At 36.1% G+C, this 15,959-nt stretch overlaps 2 non-coding genes and 1 pseudogene across 2 annotated transcripts; 1 reads left to right on the forward strand and 2 right to left on the reverse strand.

Moving 5' to 3' along the window:
- Positions 1–4,371: 4,371 nt before the first annotated feature.
- Positions 4,372–4,444, reverse strand: trnar-ucg (transfer RNA arginine (anticodon UCG)). The gene has a single exon. It is a non-coding gene; the product is annotated as a tRNA-Arg (tRNA).
- Positions 4,445–4,857: 413 nt separating this feature from the next.
- On the forward strand, positions 4,858–4,930 carry trnar-acg (transfer RNA arginine (anticodon ACG)). Its single transcript has one exon. It is a non-coding gene; the product is annotated as a tRNA-Arg (tRNA).
- A 187-nt stretch (positions 4,931–5,117) lies between these two features.
- The window catches only part of LOC107594749 (kinesin-like protein kif7), a 28,211-nt pseudogene continuing 17,369 nt past the window's right edge, over positions 5,118–15,959 (reverse strand).

Consider the following 15,959-nt stretch of genomic DNA (forward strand, 5'->3'; position numbering starts at 1 on the left):
CGAGCGTGCGCAAAAGATTCAATTGGAAACTGGTCAGCTATGTAAATAACTAGCTATTTCTTGAAATCCACTGCATCTGTTTTGCTCTCATCGGCCAACTGTAGGCTATATTCTTTTATTTCATTTTTTAAAATGTTACATGACAGACATTTCATACATACACTACATCATTTCTACACCTCATTTGGTTTAAAATAATTGACTTATTGTCTGTATACAATATGACATTATGAGCACCAGTGCTTACTGCATTATTATTATTATTAGGCTTACTTATTGTTTTCATGACTCTTACAATATCTATTTTTTTTAAACAAAGAAAATTTAAAAGCAATCTTCGCTTTATAATGTAGTCTATTAGAATTACTTTATAACATGGGTTTACGCGCACGCACACATTTATATGAGTGTCAATTTATAATTAATCAGTAAATGACAAATTCATGTGTGCATCTTATTGGGCTAAAGGCAGAATGGCCATTCCGACAGCGGATGGAGACTAAATGCTGATATTTTCACGCGTAATGGAGTGTGTTTAAGTGAAGAGTCCGCTCTCTTCGTTCACAAAGGTCACTTGTGTCCCAATTACTGGGTTTGTCCATATTTTACCCAGCACCCAGCATTTTTTTTTAGAGTGTAGCCTTTTAAAATGAGCAAGAGGTTTATTCAATTCAAAATATGAAACTTTGTAAAAGTAGGTAGGCTTTGCGCATTTATCATTTCAATTTTGCAACATACCTTTACATGGCAACTCACTTGAGTGCGCGCGGGACAGAGTCTCGCCTATAGGTTGCAGAGTTCCTATAGTAACCTAAAATAAATTAAGTTATGCCTATAGTTTCAGCATTGGCCTAAAATATTACACTCTAAAAAATGCTGGGTTAAATACAACCCAGTGCTGGGTAAAATAGGGACAAACCCAGCAATTGGGCTGTTTTGACCCAGCGGTTTGATTAAATGTTTAACCCAACCTTCTGGGTAGTAACCCAACCGCTGGGTCAAAGCAACCCAATTGTTGGGTTTGTCCATATTTTACCCAGCACCCAGCATTTTTTTTTTTAGAGTGTAGCCTTTTAAAATGAGCAAGAGGTTTATTCAATTCAAAATATGAAACTTTGTAAAAGTAGGTAGGCTTTGCGCATTTATCATTTCAATTTTGCAACATACCTTTACATGGCAACTCACTATAGGTTTATCTTTCTGTGACTGCGATCTGTTACTCTGTTATCATGTGTCTATTTGTCTCCAAGTATACTGAAGCTTCTGGAACCGATGCAAAAAACCCTTGTAATTCAATAAAGCTGATTCTGGGTCTACGGAAAATACAAGCGTGTAAGTACAATCATGTTTTAAAAATATGTCTGATAACAATATGCAGTTTGTTACAGGAGAAAAATGGCACTGTTATAGAATAAAAAGGAGAGCAGATAGTACCCGTATACGTTTTGTTCTAGTCTCTAATGACTTGTTAGGTTTCCACTGTTGCATTAATTCTTTTTATTCAAACATGCAACAGAATACCTAAAAAAAGTAACATTTCTTATTGTTGCATATGTTACAACTACATATTTTATATTGCTACTATATTGCTACAGACAGTATATTCAGGTATGACTCAATATTTGCCTCAATTCAGACTTTATGGCTTGTATTATAGGCTGTAGAGTTTTTCACTTTAAAGGAAACACAGGTATACAGAAATAAATCATTTAAGGCGCGAGCGTGCGCAAAAGATTCAATTGGAAACTGGTCAGCTATATAAATAACTAGCTATTTCTTGAAATCCACTGCATCTGTTTGCTCTCATCGGCCAACTGTAGGCTATATTCTTTTATTTCATTTTTTAAAATGTTACATGACAGACATTTCATACATACACTACATCATTTCTACACCTCATTTGGTTTAAAATAATTGACTTATTGTCTGTATACAATACGACATTATGAGCACCAGTGCTTACTGCATTATTATTATTAGGCTTACTTATTTTTTTCATGACTCTTACAATATCTATTTTTTTAAACAAAGAAAATTTAAAAGCAATCTTCGCTTTATAATGTAGTCTATTAGAATAGCTTTCTAACATGGGTTTACGCGCACGCACACATTTATATGAGTGTCAATTTATAATTAATCAGTAAATGACAAATTCATGTGTGCATCTTATTGGGCTAAAGGCAGAATGGCCATTCCGACAGCGGATGGAGACTAAATGCTGATATTTTCTTGACCCCAACACGCGTAATGGAGTGTGCTTAAGTGAAGAGTCCGCTCTCTTCGTTCACAAAGGTCACTTGTGTTAAATGAATGTGACTGTTGACCGAAGTGTGTCGTGCCCTGCAGCTGTGAGTGTTTGGACATACCACTGTTACAGCACTTATTACTGTGTTGATTTGAACCTGCAGCACTAAACTGGACTTTAACCAGACAATGCACCTTCAGTAATATCAGAAGAGCGCATTGCTTTTTTAAAAGGTTTTTAGACTGTCATTTTAAAATGGCAAACAGGATTAATGGGAATAACTAAAAATACTCAATTTTACACCACGGTCTCCATGTTACACTAGCCTACGCAAGTAACTGGGCTAATGGTAGCCTATACATGTTCTTAATATTTAAGATTTGTAAAAACGTATTGCTTGCTATGCTTAATGCTGTAGCTAATAGCATATGATATGTGGACACTGATGTTGCACTAATGTTACTCAAGTGTTGCAAGGCCTTTTATAATCCTGTAGCATAAATTGGCCAGCGTTTAATGATGGACATGCGACGGGTGCCAGCTACAGCGACCCCTGGCGGTGAGTTTTCTCTTAATCAAGCGCGGATTCAGGCGCTTCACACTACGTTTCTGTCCAAATAAATACAAACAGCTAATGGTTTCAAAGAATTTATAAAATTGTGTAGACAGTCCTATTTTCCATGTTTCTGAAGTTTAAAGATATAGGATGAAGGTCTGCTGCAGCGTTGAATTGTAATCGGCAACATGTTACCATTGATTTCCATTTCAAATTTAGAGCTAGCATCACCCTGCTGTAACAAACACAGAAACGGCACAATTTTATTTGATCATCTAGTCAAAGAAAACTATATAAAACGATACATTTTTATTTAATACAATCTAATCTTACAAGTGCGTACTCTACATGTGTCAACTGCTGGGTTTAATGTTACTATTATTATTTTTTTTTTCATTTTGATGTCAAATTACGTTTATTTAGGCGGCGCAGTAATCTCTAATCATCACTAATTTGCAATCATTTAGACAATTTGTTTGTAAAAAGCAGCTACTTAATTCCCTACAGTCTCTATCGTAAATGTAGTAGAGAAGAAAGGGATAAAGAGCCAAAGTAGACTAATACACTCTACAGTTTCTCTGTTTTCTTGTCATTAAAGGTCGATTTTACACATTTGTAAACTGTGTTTCATTGTCATTCATTTATGCCTATATTGAATTCAAGTGATCAGAAACGTTCTGTCCTTAATGACTCGTTACGTTGCTCTTCTGATAAATAAAAATAACATAAGTAGCACTAAACATTAGACATAAAGCATCCTTAGACTTCTGTTCTCGAACACTATTTTAAGATCAACTTTCTCACAGAAAAACGTTAAGGTGGAAGTTCTCAAAGATATCATATTCCTGCGGTCTAGAGCAGAAAGTCTTAAAGTGTGGTGTTATACGCCACCTGGTGGCTTCAACTCATTGTGATTACCTGTAAATACATTCACATTTTAATTCAAGTTTATTTGCATAGCGCTTTTCACGATACAAATCGTTGCAAAGCAACTTTACAGCAAATCTAAAGTAAAACCATTTGCATTGATTTTCACAACTTTTGTTGATATTGAAGTATTCTAGCTAAACAATTTAAAGGGATAGTTCACCCAAAAATGAAAATTCGGTCATCGTTTACTCACCCTCATGTCGTTCCAAACCTGTATGAGTTGCTTTCTTATGTTGAACACAAAAGAAGTGGTAATCAAACAGTTGGTGGTTGCCTTTGACTTCCATAGTAGGACAAAAAATACTATGGAAGTCAATAGCAACCACCAACTGTTTGATTACCAGCCTTCTTCAAAATATCTTCTTTTGTGTTCAACATAAGAAAGCAACTCGTACAGGTTTGGAACGAGTAAATGATGACAGAATTTTCATTTTTGGGTGCGCTATCCCTTTAAGTGGCCTATTCTACTATGTGCTGGAAAAAAGTTGGTGAAGAAACTCTTATTGCTAACAAAAATCCACGTATCATTTAAATAAATAGTGTAGCTTATAATAAGCAAATTTCTATCTTTGTGACTCACGAACGACATAAAGTAAAATACAAACTTTGTGACAGGTCTATCCTCAGAGACTCAAAAGTGCGACCCCGGCAGGATTCGAACCTGCAATCTTCTGATCCGAAGTCAGACGCCTTATCCATTAGGCCACGAGGCCTGAGTCACACCATGGCAGATCACGTGTGCTTCACAGAAACTCTATTCTTAGCATCACGTGTCGCTTCTCTAGATGGTCCAGAGGAGGGCGCACACAGACAAAAGATCACTTAATTTCGAAACGAGACGCTTTAGTCGTCGAAATAGTCGTTTTGAGACTAATTTTCAGGTTTACCCAGGCAGTTGCACCACTGCAAACTATTTTGCCTGTAATTTGGTTAAAATCGGACACTTTTGCTGTTAGTAAAAATGAGCAAAAATGCTCGCTGCTATTGCCGCTGCGTAGCACAAAAGCTAAATATGTTATTTTACACCTCTCTGCTGACGGCATTACGCTATTCTTTAATACAATTCAAGAAGTTCAATACATATACGTACAGTATATAGACTTCTATCAAAATAGCGCCTTCATCCGGGCCAGTGGCGCAATGGATAACGCGTCTGACTACGGATCAGAAGATTCTAGGTTCGACTCCTGGCTGGCTCGAAGAATCTTTTTCAAAATCACATATATACTTTACGATCTTGCTTCTTAGTTGTTCGTTTATTTTTCATTTTTGAATAAAATCTTATCTAGTTAAGCATTTTTTTTATTTTCTGTGAAGGCATTTATTTATTTATTTTTTTTATTTATGAAAGAAAAGTCCTTTTACATTCACTAAAAGTGTGTCCAAGAGTGTCAGAAACCTAAAACAGTGCTTGAAATGTGACCGAATGAATCAAAAGTACATTTCAAGGATGATTGATAACTACAAAGTACAAATAAACAATTAACAATCAATCAGTAATCTTTAGCAATAAAAATGAGATTCGATATTCTCAAAACCGTGGATTACTGGTACAATACTGAAGATAGTAACTGTACAAACTACACTGGGTTTCTCTGAACATCAATTATTGCTGAATTGGAATGAAGTGGTCCTGTGTTGAGGCTCAGTCTCCTTAATTCTCTCTGTGGTCTTGTGAGGGGCAGAGAGGCTGTCCCGCTCCAGTGTGTGGAATTCATACCGGGTTGAATTATTTTGTTATTTGGCAGTTCACAACCTGCTCTCTGCCTGAGCTCCTCCACGCTGTACTGGTCCTCCGTAGGGAGTGAAGAGCGCCTCCATGTTGGTTACCAGCTCTCGCATCTCTTCTCTGGACTTCTGAACTCTCTCTGCTTCAGTGGTAGGCTTAGCATCTTCAGTAAGTCTGCCCTGGACCGCACCTGAAAGTTGACTGTCACAGTTTGGACCTGAGAAAAGGTGTATAAAACATTTAACAATCAAGCAACAAACAAATGGAGCCCTCGCTGTGCTGATTCACACACGGATGATGATTCGCAGATTCAGATTCAATAATAAACTTGTACATTTGAAACATTCAAGACCTTTTGTGCACAGTCGTACATCTGTGAATTGTATTTTGTGTTTGTGAAACATTTTATGAATATGTATTTTGCACATGTGAATTGCTTTTTGGTAATACATATACAGTATATATTTTTGCATGTGAATTTGCTTTCATGCCTGTGAATTTGGCTAAATGGTAAGTGGATAATGGCTTAAATTACTTCATAAGACTTGAATATGATGCACGACTCATATCAACTACTCTTTAATTATGCTTTTTTGAGCTTTGATAGTAATAAGTGCAAAAAAAAAGACATTCTGGGTGAGATTTTTGTGAGTCACTTTCAAAGACAATAATAGGTCTGAACAACAAAAGATAAAAACTGTACAAGAAGTAATAAAGAAAGCAGTTAACTTTATTTATTCATTACAAAAACACTGAAAACTCTTAGGATTTCATTTAGAAGCTGCTTTACTTCCATAGAAAAATTTGTTGGCTAAAACACTAAACATTTAGTGTTTAGTGTAAAAAACTGTTACTGAATAACAGCAGTTCTCACCTTTGCTTTGTTCTCCAGCATGATTTACAGGGCCACATATTTCCCTTAGTTTGATGTTCAGCTCCTGATTGGCTATTTTGCAGAAGTTCAGCTCTTTGCTGAGGTTGTGGATCAATCCCTCATACTGCCGCTGTCTACCAGCCAGACCCTCATCCATTTGCTCTGGAACCACAATAAATTGCCAATACTTTCACCTTATATGCTCATAATGATTTGTGAATTCATGGGCAATATTGTCTCATTTTTAACACCAGCAGTTCAGAAATATTTCTACAGCTGCCATAAAAACAGATGTTCATCAGTCTTGTTTTACATCGAATTACATAACACTAGCAATGTTCTATAACCAAGAATAAATAACGATAAATAAAATCTAGTAAATGTGCTTAAAGGAGTACTTAACCCAAAAATTGTCATCATTTACTCACCCTCAGATTTTGGTTAATCTTTAAAACACAAATTAAGATATTTTGAACATAACCTGAGAGGTTTCTGTCCCTCCAGTGAAAGTCCAGGTAACCAAAACGTAGAAGATTCGTAAAACGAAACCACATGAATCAAGCAGTTTTAATCTTGTGTCTTGTACGATGGCTTTATATGATGAATGGATTTATATTTGGGCTTTTATTTGGTATGTTTGCCAAATGTGACCCTGGAGCACAAAACCAGTCTTAAGTCGCTGGGGTATATTTGTAGCAATAGCCAAAAATACATTGTATGGGTCAAAATTATTGATTTTTCTTTTATGCCAAAAATCATTCGGATATTAAGTAAATATCATGTTCCATGAAGATATTTTGTAAATTTCCTACTTTTAATATATTAAAACTTAATTTTTGATTAGTAATATGCATTGCTAAGAACCCTCAGATTCCAGATTTTCAAAAAAAAATCATTTGGAAAGCTTAATTATTCAGCTTTCAGATGATGTATAAATCTCAATTTCGAAAAATTGACCCTTATGTATATTTGTAGCAATAGCCAAAAATACATTGTATGGGTCAAAATTATTGATTTTTCTTTTATGCCAAAAATCATTCGGATATTAAGTAAATATCATGTTCCATGAAGATATTTTGTAAATTTCCTACTTTTAATATATTAAAACTTAATTTTTGATTAGTAATATGCATTGCTAAGAACCCTCAGATTCCAGATTTTCAAAAAAAAATCATTTGGAAAGCTTAATTATTCAGCTTTCAGATGATGTATAAATCTCAATTTCGAAAAATTGACCCTTATGACTGGTTTTGTGGTCCAGGGTCACAAATGTGATGTGCTCCATGTGTGTTAATCATTGTTCAGATGTAAATAAAAGCCTAAATCTCTACATCAAATTTAGTGATTGTATCTCTTCACTTGAATTAGGATTTAAACGCTTAATTCACATTGATTTGTTTTTTGAGGGCTTTATAGCTTTTGAGTCTTCTGGAGGTTTCCTGAAAAATATCTTAATTTGTGTTTCAAAGATTAACCAAAGTCTTATAGGTTTGAAACGACATGAGGGTGAGTAAATGATGACCATTTTCCTTTTTGGGTGAACTATCCCTGAAAGCTGCAGCAATCAGGGCTCAAACCTCGGCACTGCTGCAGCAGTAGCTGAATGTTTCTCGTGTTCCTTCTGCTGCTGGGTGAGTCTACGGTCTGCCTCGAGCTGCTGTCTTTCCAGAGCTGCTTCCAACCACCCAACCAAGTTCTGCTGTTCCTCGACTCTCAGCTCCAGCTCAGCTAGAGCCATCTGCAGCCTGCGCTCCTCCTCACGAAGAGACACGACCTTTACAAAACACACAAAGCGTTATAACAGTCACATCCTTAGCTGAAGTGGAAGGTCAAGTGAATAAACAAATATTTAAATTTCGATTAACTTGTAAAACGCTTTTCACAATACATGCTGTTCCAAAATCACACAATTACACAAGTCTTCGTCTTTGCCTAATGTGTTAAACAGCTAAAGTTACTTATATTAAAATAATGTGAGAAAACGTGTCTACATTTGCCAAAACAGAGTAAATGTGACCACACAGGCTAGAAGCTAACGTGTGGCTGTGATAAACACAGACGTGCAAGTGTTGTTATTGTTTAACAGGGATTCAGTGCTGCATTACGTTTGGAAACTATAATAGATCGTACCTCTTTGAATAAAACTCACCACCACGAACAACTACACTATGATCGCCTCGTTTTTGTACTCGATAGCAGCATCCAGAGCCTAGATGGCCTCGTCTAGCTGGAACTGTGTTCGTTCTTCCTGATGTTTAACAGAGGACAGTGCAGCTTTAATAAATTTAATTTGAACATCATGCAGACAACGATGGTCTTGATGTTTTTACACCAGAAGTTTAAGAGCTCTAAAAATCTAAAGCAATCATTTGATTAGGACATTCTAAGTCATATAGTGTATTTCCAGCTAAAGTTAGTTAAGACATTCTAACTCTAAAACTTTAAGATTTCTAAAACTCTGAAGCATGCAAACAAGGCCCACATCAAAAACCAACTCAAGCATATTAAACATCAAACACAGATGAGGAGAGGTTGAGTTTGAAAATTGAGAAATATTCAATATTTGACAAATTCTTCATATTTCTTCATATACTTCAAGGTATGTTTTTTTTTCACGCTGTGCTGATTCACACACGGATGATGATGTGCAGATTCAGATTAAATAATAAATTTGTACATTTTTAACTTTCAAGACTTTTTGTGCACAGTTGTACATCTGTGAATTGTATTTTGTTTTTGTGAAAAAGTTTTTGTGTATATGTAATTTTATTTTGCACATGTGAATTGCTTTTTGGTAATACACACACACACATATATATATATATTTTTTTTCTTTTTTCTTTTTTTTTTGCATGTGAATTTGCTTTCATGCATGTATTTGGCTAGACGTGTGGATCTTTTACTTTTGCATAAATTATTAGAAACCAATCTGCTCCCCTAGCATTCTTGCATTTAACAGTTGCGAGACGCAAAAAAAGGGGCTTTGTGTGAACTAGTCCTCAGAATTCTAATGACGCAAACAAATCTGGAAAATAATTTCAAAATTTAAAAAATGCTTAGAAATTCCAAAATTCTAAATTCTAAATTGAAATTGAGAAATATTCAATATTTGACAAATTCTTCATATTTCTTCATATACTTCAAGGTATGTTTTTTTTTCACGCTGTGCTGATTCACACACGGATGATGATTTGCAGATTCAGATTAAATAATACATTTGTACATTTTTAACTTTCAAGACTTTTTGTGCACAGTTGTACATCTGTGAATTGTATTTTGTTTTTGTGAAAAAGTTTTTGTGTATATGTAATTTTCTTTTGCACATGTGAATTGCTTTTTGGTAATACACACACACACACATATATATTTTTTTTTTTCTTTTTTTTTTGCATGTGAATTTGCTTTCATGCATGTATTTGGCTAGACGTGTGGATCTTTTACTTTTGCATAAATTATTAGAAACCAATCTGCTCCCCTAGCATTCTTGCATTTAACAGTTGCGAGACGCAAAAAAAGGGGCTTTGTGTGAACTAGTCCTCAGAATTCTAATGACGCAAACAAATCTGGAAAATAATTTCAAAATTTAAAAAATGCTTAGAAATTCCAAAATTCTAAATTCTAAATTAAAACAATGTTAGTTGGGAAATTCTAACACTGTGTCTACACCGGACAATAAAAAAAGACAATAAAACCCAGTACAATCAGTGATTTTGTCTGCACTGGATGAGGTGGAACATACTGCTGATGTCCTGTTCTATTTCTGACGTGCTCCAAATGCTTGTGCTACTTCTGACATAAAGGACACATGAATTTGTACACATGAATGACCACTTTGTCCAGTGTAGAGCGCCTCAAGCTGTTGTTGCGTGTCTTGACTAGACACGGTGCAGTTCTGAATGTTAACACTTCTAAAAGTTAAGATTTTTCACCTCAGGAGAGAGCAGGTTGCCCTGCCTCAATTTGTCGTCCAGCTCCACCCTTTGTTTAAGGAGCAACCCCTTCTCCTGCCGGAGGTTGGAGATCTCCTGTCTGATCTGCTGGGAGTCATGAGCACTGCTACTACGCAGCAGACCGTACCTCTCAGTCAGCTCCCGTTCCAGAGACTCAATTAGGCTCGACAAGTTCAACCTGTCTTTACTAAGAGCCTGCAGAGAGAACAGACCATACCACAACTTGTAAAGACTCATAATAAGGCGGATAATGGGACAAAGCAAAGCCACAAAGTTTATACAGACCTGACTAGAGCAAAGCTTATTGGATTCCAGGCCGCTGCGTTCCAGGAGCAAGGCCTCCTTTTTGGCCAAAATTTCTTCTCTCTTCTCCTTCCAGGTCATCAAGACCCCGTCGTTGTTCCAGAACCTTCTCCATTTCCTCATCAAGCCAGCGTTTCTGCTCCTCTATCTTCTGCTCAACCATAGAGATTTTGAATGCACTTATTTACATATTAAATATATGCTTCTGAAATTAAGTCAAATGTTGAAATAAGTTTTGAATTTATTCATCAGCTGCTTTTATTCAAAGCGGAACTGAATTCAAGGTATACATTTTAACTATATGTTAATGCCCTGGGAATTAAACCCACAACCATGACCTTGGAAATAGCAAATGCATTGCTCCAAGATAAATAACATAAAGCACATACCAATACCAGGCTGAGAGGGAATTTGGGCAGCAAACTGAAATCGGAACATGTTGAAACAAGCCACTGAAACATACCCTCAGCATCAAGGAAACAATAATAAAATTCCTTCAAACTTCAGTCAAACACTATGACTGAGTAAACAGATCTAAAAATAATATTTTATATCTGGGTAATGGCAATGTGGGAAGGGTTTGATGAAAAGGATTTCGTTTTTCTGTCTCAACCCACCTGCTGTTCCTCTAGTGATACGACCGAGCCGTTACTTCCACTTCTCCTCTGGCGCTGGAAGGCAGCGATTTCCTCCGTCTTAATCCTCAGAATTTTCTGCTGCTGTTCGTTCTTTATCTCCAGCTCCTTTGAGAAAGAGAAAGAGGCTGCTTGGTAAATGATTCTCTATTGAACGACAAGAATAACTGAGAGGCTGAGGTTTCTCTGTAGATTATAATTGTTCAGAATACAGAAATGCAGATGACTAATGCTGGCCCTTACAGAACAGAACACAGTTTCCTGAAAAAACAAAATAAAAAAAAACTGATGAACACTCCAAAAAAACATTACATGTGAAATTTCTGCAACAGTAGTAGCACCATACAAAGAAAGACATGATCTGTAGCAAACAAGACAGAAAAATAGCTTAATTTCTATATTTTATAAAGAAAATGTGCAAGCACAATTAATGTTTTATATTTTATACACTACTGTTCAAAAGTGCAATGTTTCTGAAAGAAGTCTCTTATGCTCACCATGGCTGCGGTTATTTCACTCTTCAGTGTCACATGATCTGATTTGCTGCTAAAAAAAAACATTTCTTTTTATTATCAATGTTGAAAACAGTTGTGCCTTTTAATATTTTTGTGGAAACGGTGATGCTTTTTTTCAGGATTCTTTGATAAATAGAAACTCAAAAGAACAACATAGAAGTCTTTGTAACTGTATAAATGTATTGTCACTTTTGATCAATTTAATGCATTCTTGCTAGAAAAAAAGTAAAATTTTCTTTAATAAAAATCTTACTGACCCTAAAAACTTGAACAATAGTGTATAGAGTATATATTATATTTTATCAAGAAAAACAGCAACCACGGCCTCTGTCTGGAAACAATCATTATTCCTGCAATTCCACTGCTAGCGAAGCATAAATTACACACTTCACTTTTAATTCCATCTATACTCCTGTCTGCCATGCTGCTGAGTGGTTTGCGATTGTAACTCAGTTATAGCTGTTTTTCTGTTGGAATCTTACCATCACTCTCTGTTGTTTAAACTGCTAAAATATAACTTAACTCTCACCATATTTCTGATATTATCTATCAAACTAATTTGACATAGTTTGCTTTGTAATCTGAACCGCTATCACGGAGCGTTAGCATTCCGTTAGCTTGTAATTCGCGCATACTGTTTCCTTTATCTCTCGCTCCATTTCTTTTCTCTCTCCATATTTCACGAGTTCATCAAACAACTGTGGTAAGTCGGAATCATTCAACAGTCCTGATTTGTCTCAATTCCTCAGCATATCCAATAGCTCAGAAAAACTTGATGGTGTAACAGATACTATTGACTCTCTCTTTTCTAGTACTTTAGATACGGTCGCTCCTTTACGCTTAAAGAAGCTTAAGAAAAACAGTCTGACACAGTGGTATAAAGAGCACACTCGTGCCCTAAAGAGAGCAGACCAGAAAATGGAGCACAGCTGGAAGAAAACAAAGGAGGTACTTTGTATTGCATGGAGGGAAAGTACTTCTGCATACAGAAAAGCCTTAAAGGGGTCATCGGATGCTCATTTTGCACAAGTTGATGTGATTCTTTAGGGTCTTAATTAAAAGTCTATAACATACTTTGGTTAAAATTTCTCAATGTTAGTGTAAAAAACACCTTTTTAAACCTGTCAAAATCAGCTCTGTTTTTATCAAGCCATTATAGTCCACGTTGCTTTAAATGTTAATGAGCTCTGCTGGCCCCGCCCCTCTCTTCCGAGCGGCTCTCAGAGAGACAGTTTACTTTAGCCGCATTCATTGTGAAACTTGCTAATTAGCGCATTATTAGGAAAGGTGATTTGCAAAGATTCATAAAAAACCCTTATACTCACTTCTTCTGTAGATGATAAGGAATAAGATCACAAATGATTCGAGCGAACATAGATGCATTTAGGCTGATCGGGAGTGGCACATTCACTTCAAAGCGAAAGTAACGTTAATCCTCTGCATCTTCAGCAGCTCAGATGTCGGGAGTAAATGACGATTGCTATATTCATTATTACATCCAACAATAAAGCACCTCAATCGCTTAATCTGAGACATCTTGTCTTCCCCTGGACCAGAATCAACACAATGGCGGACTGATGACAGCTCACTCAGGGTGGGTCTAAGGTAAGACACCAGTCCAGTCTGTGCTGAAACACTACTGTCAACCAACTATCGTGGGAGGGGCCTGTACAGAACTACGTCATTCTGACAGGAATCTCAGAGCAGCCTGGTTTGAGAAAGAGGATTTTAAAATAGGGATTTAAAAAAAACACTGGATGGATTTTTATAATTATAGGATGGATGTGTACACACACTTCCAACATACATTTATGTTCAAACAACTTAAAAAGTGAATTTAGCATCCGATGACCCCTTTAAAAACGGCAAGATCTGCTTACTTTTCGTCTCTTTTAGAAGAAAACAAAGTGGCTAAATTAACTAAAAATAAAGCATAAGCAGGCATTTCCCAACAGCACAGCAGTAATGACTTTATGAACTTCTTTACTTCCAAGATCAATACTATTGGAGAGAAAATTATAACCATGCAGCCCTCAGCTACAGTATTGCATCAGACAGTGCACTATAGATTCCCTGAGGAACAATTCCACTCATTCTCTGCTACAGGACAGGAAGAATTGTATAAACTTGTTAAATCATCTAAACCAACAACATGTATGTGAGGTCCTATACCATCTAAGCTACTTAAAGAGGTGCTTCCAAAAGTCATAGATCCTCTTCTGAATATTATTAATTCATCATTTTCATTAGGATATGTCCCAAAAGCCTTCAAACTGGCTGTTATTAAGCCTCTCATAAAAAAATAAAACACAACTTGATCCTGGAGAGTTAGTTAATTACAGACCGATCTCAAATCTCCCTTTTCTGTCAAAGATATTAGAAAAGGTAGTCTCCTCACAACTATGTTCTTTCTCAGAGAAAAATTTATCTGTGAGGATATCCAGTCAGGATTTAGACTGTATCATAGTACAGAGACTGCTCTTATAAGAGTTACAAATGACCTACTCTTATCATCCGAACGTAGTTGTAACTCTCTATTAGTGCTACTGGATCTAACACTGCGTTTGACACTACCAACCACAACATTCTTTTGAATAGACTAGAAAATGTTGGCAATAGTGGCATTGCAGTGGCATGATTCAAATCATACTTATCTGACCATCAATTCGTAGCAGTGAATGAAGTATCATATCGTTCACAAGTGCAATATAGAGTACCACAAGGCTCAGTACTAGGACCATTGCTTTTCACGCTTTACATGCTACCCTTGGGAGATATCATCAGGAAACATGGTGTTAGCTTTCACTGTTATACTGATGATAGTTAACTCTATATTTTCTTCGTGGCCCGACGAAATATAACAATTTGGTGCATTCTGTTAAAACTAACAGAATGCATAGCTGATATAAAAAAATGGATGACTAGTAATTTCCTAATGCTAAATTCTGAAGAAAAAAACAAAACAGAGATGTTAATTATCGGACCAAAAACCTCTGCATGTAATACTCTAGAACACTGTCTAACACTTGATGGCTGTGCTGTCATTTCTTCGTCATCAGTTATGAACCTAGGTGTGCTATTTGATAGCAACCTTTCCTTTGAAAGTCATGTTTCTAGCATTTGTAAAACAGCATTTTTACATCTTAAAAATATTATCTAAATTACGACCTATGCTCTCAATGTCAAATGCAGAAATTAATTAATTAATGCATTCATGACCTCAAGGTTAGATTATTGTAATGTTTTATTGGGTGGTTGCTCTACGCGCTTAATAAACAAACTCCAGCTGGTCCAAAATGCCACAGCTAGAGTTCTTACTAGAACAAGGAAATATGACCATATTATCCAAGTTCTGTCGACACTGCACTGGCTCCCTATTAAACATTGTATACATTTTAAAATCTTGCTAATTACTTATAAAACCTTGAATGGTTTAGCTCCTCAGTACTCGAGCGAGCTCTTATTGCATTATAGTCCTTCACGTCTACTACGATCTCAAAACTCTGGCCATTTGATAATTCCTAGAATATCAAAATCAACCGTGGCGGCAGATCCTTTTCCTATTTAGCGCCCAAACTCTGGAACAATCTACCTAGAATTGTTCAGGAGGTAGACACACTCTGTCAGTTTAAATCTAGATTAAAGACCCAACTCTTTAACCTGGCATACACAACACACGATCACTTTTCTATAATTCAAATCCGTTAAAGGATTGTTAGGCTGCATTTAATTAGGTCAACCGGAACTGGCAACACTTCCCATAACACCCGATGTGCTTGTTACATCATAAGAAGAATGGCATCTACGATATTATTATTTTGATTTATTCTTATTCCGAGGTCACTATAGCCACCCAGATTCAGTTCGTATCCAGATCAGATGATCACTGCAGTCACCCAGATCCAGTTCGTATTAGGGGTGTGCGATATTGACAAAAAATTATATCTCGATATTTTCTGGGATTTTATCGATGAGAACGAAACTGTCATGTTGCTCAGAGACACATAACAGCACTGTGGCTGTATTCGGAATGATTTTTGTTGACGAAATAGAGCAAAAACAAGCAATATGGCGTCTAAAACGTAAGTCTCTTAATTAACTTATTGTTTATTGAATTCAATGTCACATTTGTAATCATGGTAATTTTTGGAGAAAAACGGCACTTTTCGTGTGAAATTGAATAACTATATGAAGTGGTATAAATATATAAATTTTCTGCCAT

Source organism: Sinocyclocheilus grahami, unplaced genomic scaffold, assembly GCF_001515645.1.
Source record: "Sinocyclocheilus grahami isolate Dianchi unplaced genomic scaffold, SAMN03320097.WGS_v1.1 scaffold190.1, whole genome shotgun sequence".
Classification (NCBI taxonomy): Eukaryota; Metazoa; Chordata; class Actinopteri; order Cypriniformes; family Cyprinidae; genus Sinocyclocheilus; species Sinocyclocheilus grahami.